Source organism: Jaculus jaculus, chromosome 15, assembly GCF_020740685.1.
Source record: "Jaculus jaculus isolate mJacJac1 chromosome 15, mJacJac1.mat.Y.cur, whole genome shotgun sequence".
NCBI lineage: Eukaryota > Metazoa > Chordata > Mammalia > Rodentia > Dipodidae > Jaculus > Jaculus jaculus.
In genome coordinates, this window is record NC_059116.1 from 54,363,860 (window position 1) to 54,385,440 (window position 21,581).

The window sequence follows — 21,581 nt, forward strand, 5'->3', positions numbered from 1 at the left end:
TTAGACCAATCATTTTTTTAATATCAGGAGCCTGTGGGGTGTGAGCCAGTCAGTTTGTGCCACTCCATAGTTTCTAAGCCAATTAGTTTAATTTGTTCAAGCCCCTTGTGGACCAATCAGTCTCTTATGACCTTGGTGGTCAGCATTTGCGCAGGTCCTTGGGTGGGGGTAGCAGAGTGTGGTATCAGTCTCCTATGACCTTGGTGGTCTGAGGCAGGCTGCTACAGCTTATGGTGCAGGCTACTAAGGCTTACAGTGTGGGCTATTAAGGCTTATGGTGCAGGCTATTTACAGAAACCAAATAAGTGGTTCACTTTATTACTCATTTCCCATCCTTGAGGGCTATCTCATGCCCTTTTTACCTAGTTTTATATTAGGAGCGGGCTCTGATATAATGAGAAGAGGGATTCTTTACTTGCTTTCAACAGAGAGTAAAGCCTGGAGTTTGAGGTATGCAGGGGCCCGCTTAAGCTCCCTTTGGAGCGTGATAGTATTTCTGGGCTTCTGAATTCTTGGGCCTTTCAATACCACATGGAGCCCAAAAACCCATGTTGGCCATATGTAGCTCAGAAGTCCATGTGACTAGATACATATCTGGGGGAAACGTGTGGAAAGAAAAATCAAAGTTCAAGGAGCTCTTGCCATGTGGGGAGCTGGAGAGGATAAAGAACCCATGCAGAGAGTAAGGACTACAGTGGTCCTCCAGGCTGGGCTTGGGCTAGGGCCTAGGCTGAGCCAGGAAGGAAGGGAGGGAGGGAGGGAGGGATGGAAGAAGGGAGGAAAGAAAGGAAGGAGAGCTAAAGGAAGGAAAGGAGAAAAAGAGAAAAGAAAAAGGATTTTCTTTCTTGACAAAGCCTGGCTTTGAGTTATTATAGAACTTCAAGATCCCATTCTGCTGGTTAAAGTGATTACCTTAGAAGCACCAGGAAACAAGAGAACAGAATGGCAGAGAGGCTTAGGTTGCTTTCCTTTCCTTTCCTTTCCTTTCCTTTCCTTTCCTTTCCTTTCCTTTCCTTTCCTTTCCTTTCCTTTCCTTTCCTTTCCTTTCCTTTCCTTTCCTTTCCTTTCCTTTCCTTTCCTTTCCTTTCCTTTCCTTTCCTTTCCTTTCCTTTCCTTTCCTTTCCTTTCCTTTCCTTTCCTTTCCTTTCCTTTCCTTTCCTTCTCTCTCTCTCTCTCTCTCTCTCTCTCTCTCTCTCTCTCTCTGTATGTCTCTCTGTCTCTCTCTTTTTGTGACAGGCTCTCACTCTAAAAAGTTTGGGCAGGGCTGGTGTGGTGGTTTGATTCAGGTGTCCCCCATAAACTTAGGTGTTCTGAATGCTAGGTTCCCTAGCTGATGGCAATTGGAAATTAAAGCTTCCTGGAGGAAGTGTTTTGTTGGGGGCAGGCTTATGGGTGTTAAAGCCAGCTCCCCCTTGCTAGTATTTGGCACACTGTCCTGTTCCTGTTGTCTACCTTATGTGGGGTGGGGGGTGATGTCCACCCTCTGCTCATGCCATCGTTTTCCCCTGCCATCATGGGGCTTCCCTCAAGCGTGTAAGCCAAAATAAACCTCTTTTTCCCACAAGTTGCTCTTGGTTGGGTGATTTCTACCAGCAACACGAACCTGACTGCAACAGCTGGGGACACTGGTGAACATGACCCTAGGTTAAATTACCTGCACAAAACTGAGGGAAGAAAGCAATATCCATTTTGTTCCTATTGAATTAATCCCAATTTCTCCTTTTCTCCATTTCAATACATACACAGATACGTAAGGCTGAGTAGGAAGGCCAACTTACTAGGAATTTGAAAGAGAAACCAAGGCACCATCTTCCCATTAACAATCATTGGTAAAACCCACTCCTATTCTGACATTAAAAATATTTTTTGTAAAAAGTGTTGACCCTCTTAGGTCTTCCAAACTACCAGAAAGCAGGATTAAAATCCTGGTATCTCTCCTGATTTTTGTACATGTCTCCTTTACTTTGGATCAGCCGCTTGACTCTGCAAAGGCTTATTAATCACTCAGTGGGGATATAGTTAAAATAGTAAAGTGCCTGTCTAGCATGCACAACATCCTGAATTCAATTCCCAGGACAGCATAAGCTCTTTGTGTCAGCCTTGGCTACACATGGGGTTCCAGGCCAATCTGGGCTACATAAGACCCTGTCTCAAAAACATAATAAAGGAGGGTGGTGAGAGGGGATCATGATCAGAGGACATGGTACTTATGTTAGGTCCAGAACAAAAATGGAGTCGCCAAGGACAGCAGGAGGACAACAGAGACACAGGGAAGTGGGTCTTCCACATTCCTCAAGGAACCACCTAGCCATCATCCCTTCCTTGCCTAATAATGCCCCAGGTCTAGGTTTCCTGCCCCCTTATCTCTCAGGACACCAGGTTACTGGTCTGGTGTCACACTCTGGCTGTCTTAGATCTCCCCTAAAGAAACCTTTTCTTTACTTCCCCCTTCCTCACCTTCCTCCAAATGAAGAGCTCTATATAACCCACTATCTGTAATCCCAAACTGACTGCTTCACTCTTGAGAGTCAGTCCTGGAAGTTTTTCCCCCCTCCCCCCAATAAAAGTTACCATCTTTGCCTCAGAGTAGTCTCCGTGGTCTTGGTCACTCCTGAACCTTACAGTGTATATATGGAGGTTAGAAATTTAAAGTTAAAATGGGGGCTGGAGAGATAGCTCAGCAGTTAAAGAAGCTTATTAGCAAAGTCTGATGGCCCGGGGTTTGATTCCTCATTACCCATGTAAAGCCAGATGCACAAAGTGGTATATGCGTCTGGCATTTGTAGTGACAAGAAGTCCTGGTGTGCCCATACTGTTTCTCTCCCTCTCTCTCTTCCTCCTGTCTCTTTCTGAAAATATAAATAACATTATTATTATTATTTTAGTTTTCTGAGGTAGGGTCTCACACTAGCTCAGGCTGACCTGGAATTCACTACGTAGTCTCAGGGTTGCCTTGAACTCTTGGCAATCCTCCTGCCTCTGCCTCCAAAATGCTGGGATTAAAGGCATGTGCCACCATGCCCAGCAGTAACATTATTTTTTTAAAAAAAGTTAAAATACAATATAATACAAATCAGCGGTAGCTGGGCATGGTGGCTCACATCTATAATCCCAGCATTCAGGAGGCTAAGGTAGGAGTGTTTCAGGGTGTTAGGGGTCCAAGAAAGTCCTTGAATCCCAAGCCCTAGGTTTGTTTCTAATTTTAATCAAAGAATTGAATAGAAAAAAAAGACTGAGAAGGATACTTACTGAGTTATTATATTTATTGAGGGAGGGACTGAGCCAAGAAAAAGCACCCATGTGGCTAAAGATCCCATGGGAAAACAGTGGAAAGAAAAGAGAGAAAAGAAAGCTAGGCATGGTGGCTAATGCCAGCACTAACAAGGCAGAGGCAGGAGGAGTGCTATGAGTTCAAGGCCACCCTGAGACTACATCATGAGTTCCAGGTCATTAGCCTGGACTAGAGTAAGACCCTACCTCAAAAAGAAAGACAGAAAGAGAGAAAGAAAGAAAAGAGAGAAAAGAAAGTTCAAGGAGCTCCTGCCATGTGGGGAGCTGGAGGGGATAAAGAACTCATGTGGGAAGTAAGGCCTAGGTGGACCTCCCAACTGGGCCTGGGTGGAGCCAAGGGAAAAACTCACCCAAAACTAGAAGGTCCTGGGTGGTCAGAGAACCTTGCCCTCCCCTTGCAAAAATATTTATAACCTTAAGAGTGGTGCGCTGTCTTCCAGCTTAGGTGAACCAAAGGGTCAGCTGGTTGGTTAGGGCTAGGGGCTATCTCAGGAAGACACTAGCTCTGACACCAAGTTCCAAGGGCTGAACTTGATCAACTACAATATTTAAATCCTATGAAATACCTCCCTCCCAGTAGGGTTCCTGGTTGTTTGTGGAAAAACAGGTCTAGGGAACTAGACAAAAGATAAGAAGTCAGATCATCTTTGATTTCTAGCAAGTGAAGACTATCTTGCCTTTTTTTACCTTCAGGGGTTCAGTCACCTTAACTGTGCCCCCCTCACATTCTCCCCTCTCATGAGAAGACATTCCAACAATGATGCCAGATTTTGAATTACTTTTGGCTGGATGGGGGTGTAGAAATTATGGCAGTTAGAGAGTCTTTTTTCAGAGAGGGGAGCTATTTTAAAGGACCCCAAAAGTGTATTGATGCAGTAAGTAAAGACAGTCTTGGAAGAAAATGTTTGGGAGGAAAAAATTAAAGTAAGAAAGACGTTAATGAGAAGTGAGCACACAGCAAACTGGTCAGCTTTAGAGTTGTCTTTTTTGTGGGCTTTTAGGCTTTGGGGAGCATTCTAGGGAACTCAAGTACATGGAGTTGGATTGTTTCAGGATCCTTTGAGCCTGAGCTGACTGAGTTTTTTGGGTTTTTTTTTTTTTAAGAACTGTTCATTTGGGGCTTAGTGGTTAAGGGCTTGCCTTTGAAGCCTAAGGACCCTGGTTCAAGGCTCAATTCCCCAGGACCCACGTTAGCCAGATGCACAAGGGGGCACACACATCTGGAGTTCGTTTGCACTGGCTGGAGGCCCTGGCGCACCCATTATTTCTCTCTGTCTCTCTGTCTGCCTCTTTCTCTCTTTCTCTCTATGCCTGTCACTCTCAAATAAATACAAATAAACAAAAAATATTTAAAAAAATAATTGTTCATTTGAATGGCACAGTAATGTTTACATGGCCTGAATCTGTTTTTGTATGGCTTGTAAAACAGATGAAATATTAGGAGAGTCATCAGGAATATATACATAGCATTTAACCTCAATAATGGTGAGTATATCATATTTTGTATAATAGTCTATCAGAGTGTATCTTTTTAAATTTGTTCTGGAGGTAACCAGGGCCAAAGGTTGGTAACCATTGAGCCATTGGGTGTCATTAAGGGCTGTACAAATATATTTTGGTCTTATGTCTTATTTAATGATGTCCTCACACAAGATTTACCATTGTTTCCAATATAAGGAAGTCTTTTAAATTAAATGGTCTTTGATCAGTTATCTATATTTTAGATTTGAAAATAACCATTTTGACATCTATGATTGTTTTCTTCATTATAGAATTAGAAGTATTAGAAATGGGGAAAAGATGTCTTAAGGCCTTGTTTATTTTTCCTCATGGAAAGCTTTTGTTGTGTTACTTAGTAAGCCATACATATATTTGAGGTATCTCTTTATCTTTGGTTATACTTTTTTTTTTTAGTGTTTAAGACCAAGCAGGTAGCAAAAATTTAACCAAGGATTAATTTTGGATGTCACTAATAGCTCTCCAAAGGAGACTTCAGGGGCCCAGGAGTAGCCCTATAGTTTTTCTGATATGGTATTGTCTGTTAGGATGAGTCAGGGCCCTGCTGGCCAAGGAAGCTAGGAGGACTGGTTTTTCCTCAGTTGTGACTCTTTTGTTTCAGATTGTACACCAATTTTTTTGGTTTCTGGGTCTCTGTATCCTCTCTGATCAGGAAGACAAGTGACTTACCTGGTGGGGGTGGGGGGAGTGTAGAAATGTCCCATCATCTCCAGTGGCCTCATGACCTGGGAGCAGGGACCAAAATATTGGCCTTTTTAGCTCTGGTTAATTCAGTTGGCTTTGGCTTCTACATAGGTTATTAGAACACTTAGAAAGGAAGCTACACCAACCTGGATGTATGTACATATATGGCACATTTGATTACTGAAACAGATCTAGTTAAAGAATGGCACAGATCTTAAAGTCATTTTGTCCAACCTTTTTAAGTTTAGTTGTCCTGTGGCAGCAAAGGCCATATGTGGAGCATAGAAAGTGGGCACATCTTATTCATTAAATATCTAATAGCTATAAATACAGGCAGAATATGTTACCAGTCTTAAAAATAATATAAATCTAAACCAATTAATTTAACCTAGAAATTGTCAGCAAAAAGACAAGACAGTATAAAGTTTTGGGACCTAGGTTTGAAAACATCTTTGATTAGTCCGGATACCTGTGTGGGTAGCAATTACCCAGGTGTTGCAGTAGGGTCTGCATTGCTGGTAGAAATCATCCAACCAAGAGCAGCTTGTGGGGAAAAAATTACATTTATTTTGGCTTACAGGCTCCATGATGGCAGGGGAAAATTGTGGCATGAGCAGTGGGGAGACATCACCCCCTGGCCAACAAGGTGGGACATAGCAACAGGAGAGTATGCCAAACACTGGCATTGGGAAACTGGTTATAACACCCATAAGCCTGCCCCCAACTATACACTCCTTCCAGGAGATGTTAATTCCCAAATCTCTATCAGCTGAGAACATAGCATTCAGAACACCTAAGTTTATGGGGGATACCTGAATCAAACTACCACATCAGGGAACAATGGAAATAGAACCACAGAGCTTGGAATTATTTTTCTGAGATGAGGCTATATGCTAAAGTAGAGAATATGTCATAAGAGTTAATTTTGTTATAAGCACTGGACTTGAGATGCCATAAATGAGATAGTTACTTTACATAAAATAAAGCAGAATCTGGTCATTGTTAAGCCAAAACAGCTAAGCTCTAATACAACTCTTGACAAATCTGTTTTGAAACTATTTTGATAACCAATGTTTTTAGCTTAGTCTTGGATAGCAATTGATCTCATGTAAAATAGGAATTTTTATTAACAGAAATATTTTACTATCATAAAACAAATTTATGTCTTACTCATGACAAAACTGATAAAGCTTAGGCAAGACATATGTGTGTATGTGTGTTTTGGTTTTTGCAGGGAGGGTCTCACCCTAGCCCAAGTGGACCTAGAATTCACTATGTAGTCTCAGGGTGGCCTTGAACTCATGGTGATCCACCTCCCTCTGCCTCCCAAGTACTGGGATTAAAGGCGTGTGCCACCACATCCTGCCCAACATATTTTATCTAACAGGAGGATAAAGGTTATAGTGACCAAAATTAAATCACTTAAACCTAAGTGATTAAACCTAGTGATGACCACTTAATAGAATTAGCATAAATGAAACAGGAACTTTCTTTTTGTTGTTGTTAGTTTTTAATTTTTTTATTAACAAATTCCATGATTATAAAAAATACCCCATGGTAATATCCTTCTTCCTCCCACTTACCCCTTTGAAACTCCATTCTCCATCATACCCCCTCCCCATCTCAATCAGTCTCTCTTTTACTTTTGATATCTTGATCTTTTCCTCCTCTTATGATGGTCTTATGCAGGTAGTGTCAGGCACTGTGAGGCCACATCCGTGGCCATTTTGTGTCTGGAGGGAGCATTTGTATGGAGTCCTGCCCTTCCTTTGGCTCTTACCTTCTTTCTGCCACCTCTTCTGCATTAGACACTGAGCCTTGGAAGGTGTGATACAGATATTGCAGTACTGAGCACTGCGGTCATTTCTTTCTATCACCATGATATATTCTGAGTCGTCCCAAGGTCACTGCTATCTGAAAAGAAGATTCTCAACCAAAAGTGAGAGTACCATTAATATATGGATATGAACATTAACAGAAGTGCTTAATGGGCAGTTTGATAAGCATAGTATATACATTTGGCCAGACAACAGCAGATGTTACACCCCTTGGGCTTATGACTATCCCTGTTTTAAGTTTTCAGTATCAGGGATGTATTCCCTTCCCATGGAGCGGGCCTCCAGTCCAATTAGAGGGCAGTTGGTTTCCCCCATATCAGACATGCCACTATTGCACCCATTGGCTCATTTGGCCTGGCTGGCCAATTATAAGGCTTGCAGTGTCCACTAATGAGTATCTTCACTGGTGATTTCTCTTTCTCCCATTAAACTGCATGCAAAATGGCTTCTTCCAGCTTTTTGTCAGGTGGTCTACATGGAGGAGGTTATCAGCTCAGTTCCAGCAATATTTCTCAGTGGCCTTGTAGCCCTAATATATGGAGTCTTCAGCAATAGAGTCTTACCATCTATTCCTGGTGGGAAACCAATGGCCTCAGCAATGGCCTACAATGTTTTGGGATCTCCCTAGCCAACAACTCACTGGAAGATATCCCAGCCCTGGCACTGAAAATTTTCTAGCAGCAATCTACAGCTCCTGAGTGTTCCATTGTCCAAAAAAGTAGGATTACATATGTGTGTGTGTATGGCAATACTTGTATCACGTGTGTGTGTGTGTGTGTGTGTGTGTGTGTGTGTGTGTGTGTACATGTGTGTCTGGTTTACCACTGAGCCATCATTCTAGATCTTTATTTTCTTTTTGGAGGTAAGGACTTGCTCTAGTCCAGGATGACCTGGAATTCAGTATATAGTCTCACACTGGCCTTGAATTTACAGTGATCCTCATACTTCAGCCTCTTGAGTGCTGGGATTAAAGGTGTGCACAAGCATTCCTGGCTTTTTTGTTTGTTTGCTTTTGAGGCAGCATTTCACTCTAGTCCAAACTGTCTTGGAACTCACTTTTTAGCCCAGGCTGGCCTCAAACTCTTGGTGACACTCCTAACCTCTGCCTCCCAAGTGTTAGGATCAAAGTCGTGTGCACAGCTGTGAAGATTACTTTTTTGTTTTGTTTTGTTTTGTTCTTTTCTTTTTTTTTTTTTTTTTTTGAGGTAGGGTTTCATTCTAGACCAGGCTGACTTGGAATTTGCTATGTAGTCTCAGGGTGGCCTCGAACTCATAGTGATTCTCCTACCACTGCCTCCCAAGTGCTGGGATTAAAGGTGTGAGCCACCATGCCCTGCCAAACTTTTAACTTAATAAAAAAACAAACAAAAGGGCTGCAGAGATGGCTCACCCTTTAAATGCTTGCTTGCAAAGCCCCGTGGCCCAGATTTGTTTCCCCAGTACTCATGTAAAGCCTGATGCACGAAGTGGCCCATGCATCTGTAGATCATTTAAGTGGCAGAAAGTCCTAGTGAGCCCATATTCCCACTCTGTATATATATAAGTATATATATATATATATTTTTAAGGGGAAAACCCTTCCTTTGCTCTCCTTGTCCAGCAGACTTTAAATTACTGTATGATCCACTCAAATTGGAGGAAGAGAAGTTAAGAAACTAAAACTCTGTTGTTACTTGTTAGTACCTGTGAAAAACAAGTGTGCAGTTGAAGTGTAAAGTGAAGGATATAGCTCAGTGTTATAGAACATGCATAGGGTGTGCAGGGTCCTAGGATTGAACCTCAACACCAAACAAAAAAAAAAAAAAAAGGGAGGTCATGAGTCCTTTTCATCCAGCTTTACATCTTCCCAATTACCTTGTACTAGATGGAAAAAATAGCAGAAAGACATTGAAGAAATTATGGAAAATTTGTTATAGTAAATTTGGAAGCTAAACATAGGTGGCTAACTCTACAGTCCCAGCACTAGGGAGATAAAAAGATTGTCAAAAGTTCCAAGCCAACTGATCTATCTAGCAAATTCTAGGCCCACCAAAAAAAAAAAAAAGGAAATGGAAAAAGAAAAAAGAACTTTTTTACTTCAAATTTTTCCTTTCTATTTGCACACAAGATTATTCATGCTACTACATGAGCATTAGAACAAATTTAATTCACATTTCCCTGAATGTCAAAAAGAAAAAAAGAGTTAGCACTCAGGAAGCTTATTCATATCACCCAGCAGTGCTTGGAAAAACGTGAAATCAACATAAAACACATAAAATATGATTTAAAGGAGGGTCAGGGAATGCACTCAGGTGCTCCCCAAACAGACTGTACTCACAGCTTTTATTCAGTTATAGGCAGTCAAAGCTATCGGGAGTCTAAGCATAAGACAAATCAGGAGTATGCATCAGACCAGATCATGAGTTGTTTGTTGATGTTTATAACATTAGAAAATATTTGGAGAAGCTGTAAGTTCCTTGTCTTTAAGAAGCACCATCCAAGGTGCATAGCCTTTTATGTCTCCAGGCTTAGCTTGTGCAAAGATTACCCTGCTGCCAATTAGTTTGATAGCCACAGAGGCTGAGGTTAGGAGGATCCCTCTGAGTTCAAAGCTAGCCTGAGACTACAGAGTGAGTTCCAGGTCAGTCTAGACTAAAGTGGGAACCTACCTCAAAAAAAAAAAAGTGAAAAATATCCTAATATCTGACAGGATAGACTTCAAATCAACATTAGTGAGGAAAGATAAAGAAGGTAATTTTGTACTGATAAAAGGAACACTCCAACAGGAGGACATTACAATCCTAAACATTCATGCACCTAACATGGGGGCTCCCAGTTTCAGCAAACAAACACTATTAGACTTAATGTCACAGATAACATCCAACACAATTGTAGTGGGTGACTTCAATACCCCACTCTCATCAATTGACAGGTCATTCCTGCAAAAAATAAACAGAGAGACATCTGAGTTAAATAATGACATGGAACAAATGGACCTAATAGATATCTACAGAACATTCCATCCAAATGCTGCAGAATATACATTTTTCTCAGAAGCACATGGAATAGTCTCCAAAATAGACCATATATTAGGACACAAAGCAAAGCTCAACAAATACAGGAAAACTGAAATAATCTCTTGTACTCTATCTGACCACATGGGATTAAACTGCAAATTAGCAATAAGAAAAGCTACAGAGTATACATGTGCATCTGGCTTACATGAGTCCTGGGAAATCAAACCTGGGTCCTTTGGCTTTGTAGGCAAGTGCCTCAACTGCTAAGCCATATCTCCAGCCCCCATGCCCAGTTTTATATAGTGTTGGGACCCAGGGATTCATGCATGATAGAAACACTCTACAAACTGAGCCACATCCCTAGCATTTATAATAGATTTATTTTGAGTCTATTTTGGCTACCCTGCTTTTATGTTATTGGCAAAGCAGAAACAATCTCAGAATGCTGTGGTAGAAAGTAAGGCTGTTCACCTTATGACAACTGGGAAGCAAAATATTTGATTTCCATTGCAAATAGCTATATAAATGTCAGCATACCGGGATGAGTTATAAATATTTACACATATTTTTTCTTTCTATTGAGACAGGTTCTCACTGTACCCTAGGCTGACCTGGAACTCATTCTGTAGCCTAACCTGGCCTTGAACTCACAGCATCCTACCTCAGCTTTCCTAATTCTGGGATTAAAGATGTGTGCCACCACACTTTATATTTTCCTAACTTAACAGCCAGGAAGAGTTTTTTGAAAAAAAAATTTTTACTTTGAAAAATTTTAAACTAATCAGAAATTATAAAAATAATACAGAAACGTCCCACATCTCCATTAACCAATTTTCCCAAATGATAACACCTGACATAATTTAGAATGCATTGTTGAAACCAGGAAACTAGCAATTAACTAGGCCATAGACCTTACAGTTCACCAGTTTTTGTACAAATTCATTTTTTGGACAGGTGTAGGTGTGTGTGTTTGGTTTCCTTTTCCTTTTCCTTTTTCTTTTTTGAGACAGGATCTTATGTATCCCCAGCTGACATCAAACTTGAACTTCTGACCCTCCTGGCTCTAATTTGTGAGCAGTGGGATAAGATTATTCATTGCTAAGGATGGAACCCAGGGCAGGTGAGGCAAGTACTCTACTAACTGAGTCACATCTCTAGTCCTCCCTTTTCATGTAATGAATCTTAATTTATTGTCCTTCTTTTCTACCTTCCTTTATCCCTCCTTTCCTTCCTTTGTTCCTATCTCATTCTCCCTTCTTTATCCTTCCTTCCTTTCATCTTTCTTTTTTTTTGTTGTTGTTTGTGTCTTTTTTGTTTTCTTTCTTGTGGTAGGGTCTCACTCTAGCCCAGGTGTATGTTTTTTAGACAGGATATCCAGCAATTCAGGTTGGCCTTGAGCTCTTGCTCTTCTTTCCTCTACCTCCTAAGTGCTGGGATTACAGGTGAGGGCCAGAGTGTCTAGCTCTGTTCTTGTCTATTAACTAAATATAATGCTAAGCAGCCAACTTCAATAAGTTGACTTTCTTTATCATACTTTACAAATAATCAAACCTCAAGCACTGAAACAGTATTCAGCACATTGTGAGAGGTACTGCATTTTCCTTCCTCTCAATGAGATCTCTTCTTTATGATCATATAAACATCTTTATTAGCTTAATATTATAACTAGCTCACATGTACTACATAACAGAAATGCCATTGTGGATTTATTATGGATAAGTTTGGGAAGATGGGGAAAGGTTTTGCCAGTTTTTGCTATGTAAGAAAGTCACTACTAGGATGGGGCTGTTTACACATACCTATAATCCCAGAGACAGGAAGATGTTTGCGAATTGGAGGCCAAGCTAGGCTACAGAGTGAGACCTTTGCTCCAACAATAAATAAATAACATTAAAAAAATGGAAAAAGAAATAAAATCAGTCTGAGTGTGTTTTTGTTGTTGTCATTGTTTGTATTATTTTTATGGGGGGTGCCAGGGATGGGATATAAGGCCAAGAGCATGCAAATGCTCCAGCTCCAGTGAAGTGGTAGAGCCCTTGCCTAACCTGGGTTCTGAGCTGGTGTGGTGGCTCAGAGATCAACAGGGCTTACTCACAAGTTCTGACTGCCTGGATTGGATTTCCCATTACCCACATAAAAAAGTGTCCTGTGTGTCTAGATTCATTTGCAGCAGCAAGAAGCCCTGGAATGCCTACAAACATAAATAAAATGTTTTAAATACCTTCGGTTCTATCTCCAGTACAATACACACATACACAAAGTAGTAGATGGATTTTCTGATGTAGCTTTTCTTTTCTTTTTGAAGCAATCCTCAGCCTCCCAAATGATGGGATTACAGGTATATAAGCATGACACTCAGGTTTAAATCTTTTATTAACAACAAAACAAAAGTGCATGTTTGGGCTGCAGGTCACTGAGAAATCAAGCTGGAGCTCAACTGAAAACCTCCTCCCTGTGGACCACCTGACAGAAAGCTGGAGAAAGCTGTGCTGCATAGAGCCTTATGGGAAACAGAAGTCATCAAGGATGATAAAAACCAGTGGGTACTGCAAATCTTACGTTTAGTGAGCCAGGCCAAATTAGTCAACTGGTACAATAGTAGCATGTCTGTTATGGGGTAAAACAACTGCTCTCTAAATAGATTGGAGGCCCACTCCATGAGAGGGAATACATACCTGGTACTGAAAACCTAGTCAAAAGCCTATAGCAAGGGAGTGCATGAGCCTTAGGGGAGTAATGCCTGCTGTTGTCTAGATAAATCCATACATTATGCTCACAAACTGCCAAAGGAAGGATAGGACTGCTTATAATGCAATCTTTCAGGCACAAAATGGCCTTGGAATGCATGACCTCACAGTTACTGGCACTACTTACACAAGACCTCATAATAGGAAGAAAAAATGATGGCTTCAAAATAAAAGAGACTAATTGAGAAGAGGAGGGATATGATGGAACGTGGATATATAAAGGGGAAAGTGGGGGGAGGGAGAGAATTATCATGATTTATTGTCTATAGTTATAGAACTTGTCAATAAAACAAAGTTGTTGTTTTTTTTTTAAGTGCATGTTTTGGATACATTGCTAAGAGAGGCAGTGGGCCAGCTGAGTGAAGAGTCCTCACAGGTCTCTGGCTACTGTTTGGGACATTTCTTTATGGCATTTAGGATACAGATTAGCCAGTTGCTAATAAGGGTAGTTCTCTGTTTTTGTTTTTGTTTTTTTTGTTATATTTTGTTTTTGTGTTTTGGGGTGTTTCTGAGGCAGTGTCTCACTCTAGTCTAGAGTGGTCTGGAACTCACTGTATAGCTCAAGCTGGCCTTGAACTCACACTGATCCTTTTACCTCAATTTCTCAACTGCTGAGATTAAAGGTATGAGGAACCATGCACAGTTTGGTTCTCTATTCTGATTGACATCTAATGTATCTTAAACTTAGTTACTTTAATTCAGATGAAAATCCTTACCACAGGTCTCCTTTTTGGTCTGTGGTGAGTAATACAATGGTCCAACAAGCTGTTTTCATCCAATTCCCTCTGAAAAAATGGACAGACACACCTGGAAATTGGATAGAATTGCAAGGAGTAAAATTGTTGGCAGAAAGGGTAGCTACTAACTAGAGATTTTAAAATCTGAATGTATAGAATGTAGGAGGATCTAGTTTTTAAAATATATATAGTATATTAAAACAAACCTATTGATGTTTCCACAAGTTCTTGTAGTGGTCCATATCTATCAATGTACTTCTCACAGGTCTGTATGTGTGCCCTCATTTCATTGAGACAGACATAGATATAAACAAGATCAAGGTAAAGTTCCTATTCAAAATAACTTTAATGAGCCAGCTTTATAAGTTCCAAACAAATTCATACTGGGTCAGTCAACAAAATGGATTTATTCATGGACATCCATAAAGTAAAGGCAATTTATCAAGAAAACTACTGTTTTTAAGCTGTTCTAATACTTAGATAACCCAAATGTTGAGTTTTCAAATTTTCTTCTAAAAAACATCTTTTAAAAATATTTTATTTATTTATTTATTTATTTATTCATTTATGAGAGATAAAGATGCAGGCAGAGAGAATGGGTGCTCCAGGGACTCCAGCCACTGGAAACAAACTCCAGATGTATACACTGCCTGTTCATCTGGCTGAAATAGGTACTGGGGAATTAAATCTGGGTCCTTGAACTTTGCAAGCAAGCCCCTAAATTGCTAAGCCACATCTCCAGCCCTAAAAAGCACATATCTTCTAAATAGAAAAATGTACAGAAACAAAAAACTTATGTATGCTATTATATAGATAAGTTTTGGAGAAAAGGAAGAGAAAGAAAATCAGATGAAGAAAAAGAAAAAGGATGAGGAAGAAAAATATTAATAAGGAAGAGACAGAAGAAAAGAAACAGATGAAGAAAATCCATACATCCATTTTAGATATGTCCACAGTAAGTTAAAGGAATCCTTGATCCATAAGTTAAGTCATAAATCCCATGGTATTATGACAGACCCATTAGTATTCCATGAGTTCACAATACACAGTATGCTTAATGGTCCTGTTAAGAGTAAACATAAAAGACAGTTCAAAGTCCATTTTTATTAATGCAGAATATAGAGCCCTACTTTCTTCACATGTGCCTTCAGAGAGTCTAGCTCAAAGGGCTAGTGATAACAAAGCACATGTTCTAAAAATGCCTTATTGGAAACTGATAATAAGATCTCTTCTGATATGGGAAGCTGCCTATAGCTGCCTGCAATGGCCAGCCCACTCTGCCTCATTTGCCCAAACTATGGAAGTTCAACCTCAAAAAAGAACTTTCAGTTGTTTAAAGAACAAAATAAAAGCTAGTGAGAATGTGGAAAAAAAAAACTTTGCTTTACAAATGCCCACTAAAAATAAGAAGTACAACTTATCTAGGCAGCTGTTAAAAAGGCAGTTTTGGAGAGCAAACTCATTATCTGGATATAATTCTGACTGTTTTTCAGTTCTAGATATGGGTGAGCCAATCCAAGAGCAGTTGGTTACCCACCATGGCTGTGTGCCATTATTGCACTTGTGTGAGCATCATGTCAGGTTGTTTGCTTCTGAGTATCTTAGACTTTGAGTTGCTCAGTCAGACAAGTCAGAATCATATCCAGAAAATGAATCTGCTCTCCAATATCAAGCTCCACCCAATTTTGGGCTACAAGAGGGCCTATACCCATTAAATTCTCTCTAAACTAACAATGGTTATCCCATTTAACCTATGCTGACCTCACTCTCTGTTGGAGAATATGGTTCTCTTTTTCAAATGGAAGCAGCACCTGAGCAGAGAAATGGCCCATCACACTTCACCAGGGCCTCAGCTGAAACCATAGAGGAATTGGGGAAACAAGCAAGAGTGCTGCTTTATCAGCACAAGGGTGAAGGAGATAAGACACTGAGGACACTCAACTCCTACCAAACCAGAGATTCAGAGATACAGAGGCTCCTAAAAGCCCATTACTGAAGTAGACCTAAATCGAACCCAACATGGCTCAGGGAATTTTGCAGAAGAGGAGGTGGGAAGTTGTTAGAGCTACAAGTTGGGACATTATGCACAGAGGCATTGCCTCTTCCCCATAACTGATGGCTACCCCCACAATGCACAACCCAACAAGGAGGGTCCCTTGGGGGGGGCAGGGATAGGGGTAAGGATGGTACCAACATGTGCTGTTTACATACTGAGTATGTCCATAACTAATAATAATAACAACACTACAGACAATTTTGCACATTCAGGTTCTCTTCACAGCTTAGGCTGATAAAAAGTTTCTTCTAAACTGGTTGTGGTGGTGCACACCTATAACCCCAGAACTCAGGAGGCTGAGGTAGAAGGGTTATGAATTCCAGGCCAGCCTAGGTTACATAGTAATGCCCTATCTCAGGAAGAAAAAAAAAAAAGAAAAAGAAAAAGAAAAAGGCTGGGCTGGAGAGATGGCTTAGCAGTTAAGGTGCTTGCCTGCAAAGCCAAAGGACCCAGGTTCAACTTCTGAGGACCCACATAAAGCCAGATGCACAAGGGGTGCATGTGTCTGGAGTTCATTGCAGTGGCTGGAGGCCCTAATGTGCCCATTCTCTATCTGCCTATTTCTCTGTCCTTCTCTCTCTCTCTCAAATTAAATAAATGAAAAAAAAAATTAATGACCAAAAAGAAACGAAAAAGGCAATTGTCTACAGATTCTTATTACTAAGCATGCCTGCTCTCCTGAGTTCAAACTCAAAAAGTGTAACCTTTCATCTCTGCCTCTTCTATCTCTTCTTGAGACACTGGCTAAAACCCCAAGCTTGCTTGTCCTGACACTCTGTTTTCTCAATAAATCTCCTTGGCTTTTCTCCTTCCCTCAGTTCCTAACCCCCTGTCTCTCTCTCACACACAAAACAAAAGCTAGGTGGAGGTAACAGAATCAGGAACCCAAGATCATCACTGGTGACCTAGTGAGCTTGAGTCTAACCTGGGCTGGGCTACATGAGATCACATCTTGGAAAATCAAAAATAAAATAAAAAGAGAGGAAGAAAGGTAGAAAGGTGGAGGAAAGGAAGGAATCGCTTATTAATAATATAAATTCAGGCTAAAGAAGTGGCTCAGCGCTTGTAGTAAGAGCCATTGCTGCACAAAGCAAGAGGACCTAAGTTTGATTCCTACCCCAGCACCCACATAAAAAAGCAGGCATAGCTGCAATGCCTATAATTCAGAGAAGAAGGGGGCAAAGGCAGGGGGGTTGCTGGAGCTCACAGATCAGTCAGTCTCTTTGAAAAACTTAGAGCTCCAGGTTCAGTGAGAGACTGTTACAGGTAAATAAGGAGAAAGAGCAATAAAGGAGTGTATCGGATGTTCTCATCTGACCACTGCATGTATGTACATCGGTTGCATATATCTATTTCTACATAGATACACATATCACACACACACAAAAAAAAAAGACAGGAAGGGGAAACAATGGAACATACTCTGAAAAAATGCCATAGTGGAAGTAATTTTCTCAGTTTACCAAAAGGCAAATAAAAACTTACATTAATTTTTGTTTCTTTATTTATAACACAAGGTCTTACTATGTATCCTAGGCTGGCCTCAAACTTGCTGCATATCCTCTGGCTCAGCCTCTCTAGTGCTGGGATTATAGATGTGAGCCTCTATACATGGGTATTTTGTATGTTCTTTCCAAGGTAAAGGAGGTTTACTGAGAAAAATGTGGAAAAGGCCCAAAGAGTCAGGGCCAGCATGGTTGTGATTTTGGCCAGTATCCAAAGACAGACAGAGAAAGAGAGAGAGGAGGAAAGTTATGCTTTTTGAGTTAGAACTCCATAAGTTAGGCTCCATAAGGGTCAATAAATAACTGTCCTGCGTACTTTTTAAAATTACATTTTAACAATTTTATTTTCTTGCTCTGGGTGGTGGAAACTGAGTGAAGAGTCAAAGTTTTGGGGCTGGGGAGATTGCTCAGTGGTTAAAGACACTGATTGTAAGCCTACTTGCCCAAGTTCAGTTCCCTAGCACCCACTTGAACCCAACCACAAAATGGTACATGCATCTGTAATCTTATAGCAATGAGAGGCACAGCCAGCAGAAGCCAGAAGCTGGCATGCCAGCTAGACTGGTACAAGTAGCATCAAAATGAGAGATCTTATCTCAAAAAAGGAAGGAAAGAACAAACACCTCAAGGTACATGGACACACATATAAAATAAAAATTTAAAAAGGGAACAAATTTCAAGTTTCAGAAAAAATTTTAGGGGCTGGCCAAGCAGTTAAGGTACTTGCCTGCAAACCTAACTACCCAGCTCAATTTCTCAGTACCTACATAAATCCAGATGCACAATGTTTACAGTAGCTGAGGGCCCTCGTGCTCCCATTCTCTCCCTGTCTCTCTTCTATCTCTCTCTGCTTAAAAATAAGTTTAAAAATATATTTTAAAAAAGAAATTTATAAAAAAATTAACCCAGGCATGGAGGTGAAGGCCTATAATCCCAGTTATTTAGGAGGTTGAGGAAGGAAGATCAAAAGTTCAAGACAATCCTGGACTACAGAGTGAGTTCAAGACCAGCTGAGGCAACTTCAAAAGGCTGTCTTCTAAAACTAAAGTAAAAAAAGGGGCTTGAGCATATATAGTACAGCATTTGCCTAGCATGCATGAGGCCCTAGGTTCAGTGTCTAGTACCACACAAAAATAACTAAATGGGGATGGAGAGATGGTTCAGCACTTAAATGTGCTTGCTTGTAAAACCTGATGGCCTGGGTTTGATTTCCCAGTACCCACATAAAGCCAGATGCACAAACTGGTGCTTAATTCTAGAGTGTGTTTGCAGTGGTAGGAGGTCCTAGCATGCCATGCTCTCCCTCCCCCTCAAATTAAATAGGTAAAAATTTAAAAATAAATAAATAATTAACTGTTGTAGTTACCTTCTTGTTGATGGCACAAGCACCTGACCAAAAGCAGCTGGTGGGAGGAAAGTATTTTATTTGGCTTATAGTCTCAAGGGGAAGTTTCATAATGGCAGGGAAAAGATGAAAGAACAGAAGCTAGACATCACCTCTGCCACAGCAGGAAGAAAATAGCAGCAGAAGAGTGTGCCAAACTCTAGCAAAGGGGAGCTGGCTATGACACACTCCTAAGCCCGCCCTAACAACATACCTCCTCTAGCAAGGTTCCACCTCCTAAGTTGTCATTAGCTGAGAATCAAGCATTCAAAACATATGAGTTTATGGGGAAGATCTTATTATAATACTACATTAGCCTCTTCCTGTTAGCAGCCTGTGAAAATGGTTCGTTACTCTCTTGACCCAGAAACCCCCACAAAATCATGCAAGTCAAGGGATTCAAATCTTCATGTTTACTTTAAGAACACCCGTGAACCTGCTCAGGCCATCAAGGGCATGCATATCTGAGAAGCCATCAAGTATCTGAAAGATATCACTTTAAAGAAGCAGTGTGTGCCATTCAAGTGATACAATGGTGGAATTGGTAGGTGTGTCCAGGCTAAACAGTGGGGCTGGACACAGGGTCAGTGGCCCAAAAAGAATGCTGAATTTCTGTTGCACATGCTTAAAAATGCAGAGAGTAATGAACTTAAGGCTTTAGATGTGAAATCTATGGTCATTGAACATATCCAGGTGAATGAAGTACCCAAGATGTGCCATAGTATTTACAGAACCCATGGTCAGATTAACCTTGCATGAGCTCTCCCTGCCACACTGAGATGATCCTCACTGGAAGGGAACAGATTATTCATAAACCAGAAGAGGAGGTTGGACAGAAGGAAAAGATATCCCAGGAAACAAACAAACAAACAAACCGAAGAATCAAAAACTTATGGCATGGAAGTAAATTCAGCATGAAAAGAAATGGAAATAAAAGGAAAAAAATAAAATAAAATCTACAGTAACTAAAAGATGCTTGACATAGTGGCATACATCTGTAATCCCAGCCAAGTCAGAGGCAGGAGGATAGCAAGTTGGACACCAGCTTGGGTTACATAGTAAGTGCCAGGCCAGCCTTGATTATAGAGTTAGACCCTGGGGAACAAAGGGAAAGAGGAAAGAAAAGAAAGGAGAAGGAAAAGGAGGAAGAGATGGTGTAGAATGGGGAGAGAAGAGAAAGGAAATGCTGGACACACAGATGTGCCAATGAAACAGTCAATGTTTTTACTATCATGGATCTTTTGTGGAACAAGCAGAAAACTGGCACTAAACAAAACCCACAGATTTGTGGTAGTTGGCATAAAATGAAAGTACAGAGTGCTAAGAAAATGTATGATTAGACATAGTTTAGATTTAATCCAATCTTGGCACTCTAAAACTCACACTCTTTCTATGGCTTACTATTGCATTTAGAATCATGTCTATAATCTTTTGCATGGATTCTAGAACCCCACAATGCTACCCTGGCTTGTATAGTACCAAAGATGTAAAACTGTAATAAGGAGGATGTGATTAGCAAGAACTACATAGTCCATAATAACATGAGGAATATGCCACTAAAGATGGTCTGCAACAGAGAGCAGACATGGATGCCATAGAGTAGGGGATCATGGGAGAAAGGGGAAAGAAGAAACAGAGGGGGTCTATGAAAGTATCTGTTTGAAAAATTTAGCACTAAAAGGTGGTAATTCAGGGAAATGTTTGTTTGTAGTTTATACACATGAAATTGAAGAAACAGAAATGAAGAGGCTGAGATAAAACTCTTTAGAGAAAGTGCATAGGGTGGGCTCAAAAGCACAAGTGGGACATTTTCTCAAGGGCCTTTGGCAGTAACCATGAACTTGAGTGAAGCTATTTACCAGGGTGTTACACTCAGCACAGTTCTGGTATTCTGATTTCTTTGTTTTGGCAACATCAGCTACAGGCATGCCTTCTGAAAGAAAGTATGCCCAGCAGTATGGACACTTCCACTTACTGTCCTTTAGACTGTTCACAATACAGGAATGGCATAATCTACCCCAAACAAACCAAGAATGCATCACTTTACTTGAATGATAGGAAGGAACCACCACAATGTGCTTAAGTAATTGTAGGTTAGTGACACCTTGTATATCATGAACCATACTAGCAAATTATGCATCCACAGGCATTTCACATGCTTACCGTCCCAATACAACTTCTTTGGAATTATCTGTTCTCACGACAAGAACTTGTATACATTTATTCAAAACTAAGAATACAGCCAGATATAAGGGCACACACTTACCATTCCAACACTTGGGAGGTGGTGGTAGGAGAATCTGGAGTCCAGGGTTATACTCAGCTACATAGAAAGTTGTAGGCCACCCTGGGTAACATGAAACATGGTCTCAAATCATTTTTTAAAGTATTTTTATTTATTTATTTGAGAGAGACAGAGAGAGAATGGCAGGCTAGGGCTTCTAGCCACTAAAAACAAGCTCCAGATGCATGTGCCACCTTGTGCAGCTGGCTTATGTGGGTACTAGGGACTCAAACCTGGGTCCTCAGGCTTTGCAGGTAAGCACCTTAACTGCTAAGCCATTTCTCCAACCCAAGAGTTCCATTCTTTTTTTTTTTTAATTTAATTTATTAGTTTTCTTTTCAGCAAATACAGGCAGTTTGGTACCATTGTTTAGGCTCATCCGTGATCTACCCCCTCCCATTGAGCCCTCCTTGTTGATGTAAATGGGTCGTGCATTGTGGAGTTAGCCCACGGTTACTGGTATGATAAATGTCTCTGCATATCATGACCCAGCATGTGACTCTGACATGATTTCAGCCCCCTCTTCCACAAAATTTCCCTG

At 40.6% G+C, this 21,581-nt stretch overlaps 1 protein-coding gene and 1 pseudogene across 2 annotated transcripts in view; both read left to right on the forward strand.

Moving 5' to 3' along the window:
• LOC123455094 overlaps positions 1 to 21,581 on the forward strand; it is a 59,855-nt gene that overhangs the window by 4,970 nt on the left and 33,304 nt on the right. The gene's annotated exons all lie outside the window — the stretch shown is intronic.
• On the forward strand, positions 19,099 to 19,607 carry LOC105944773 (annotated as a pseudogene).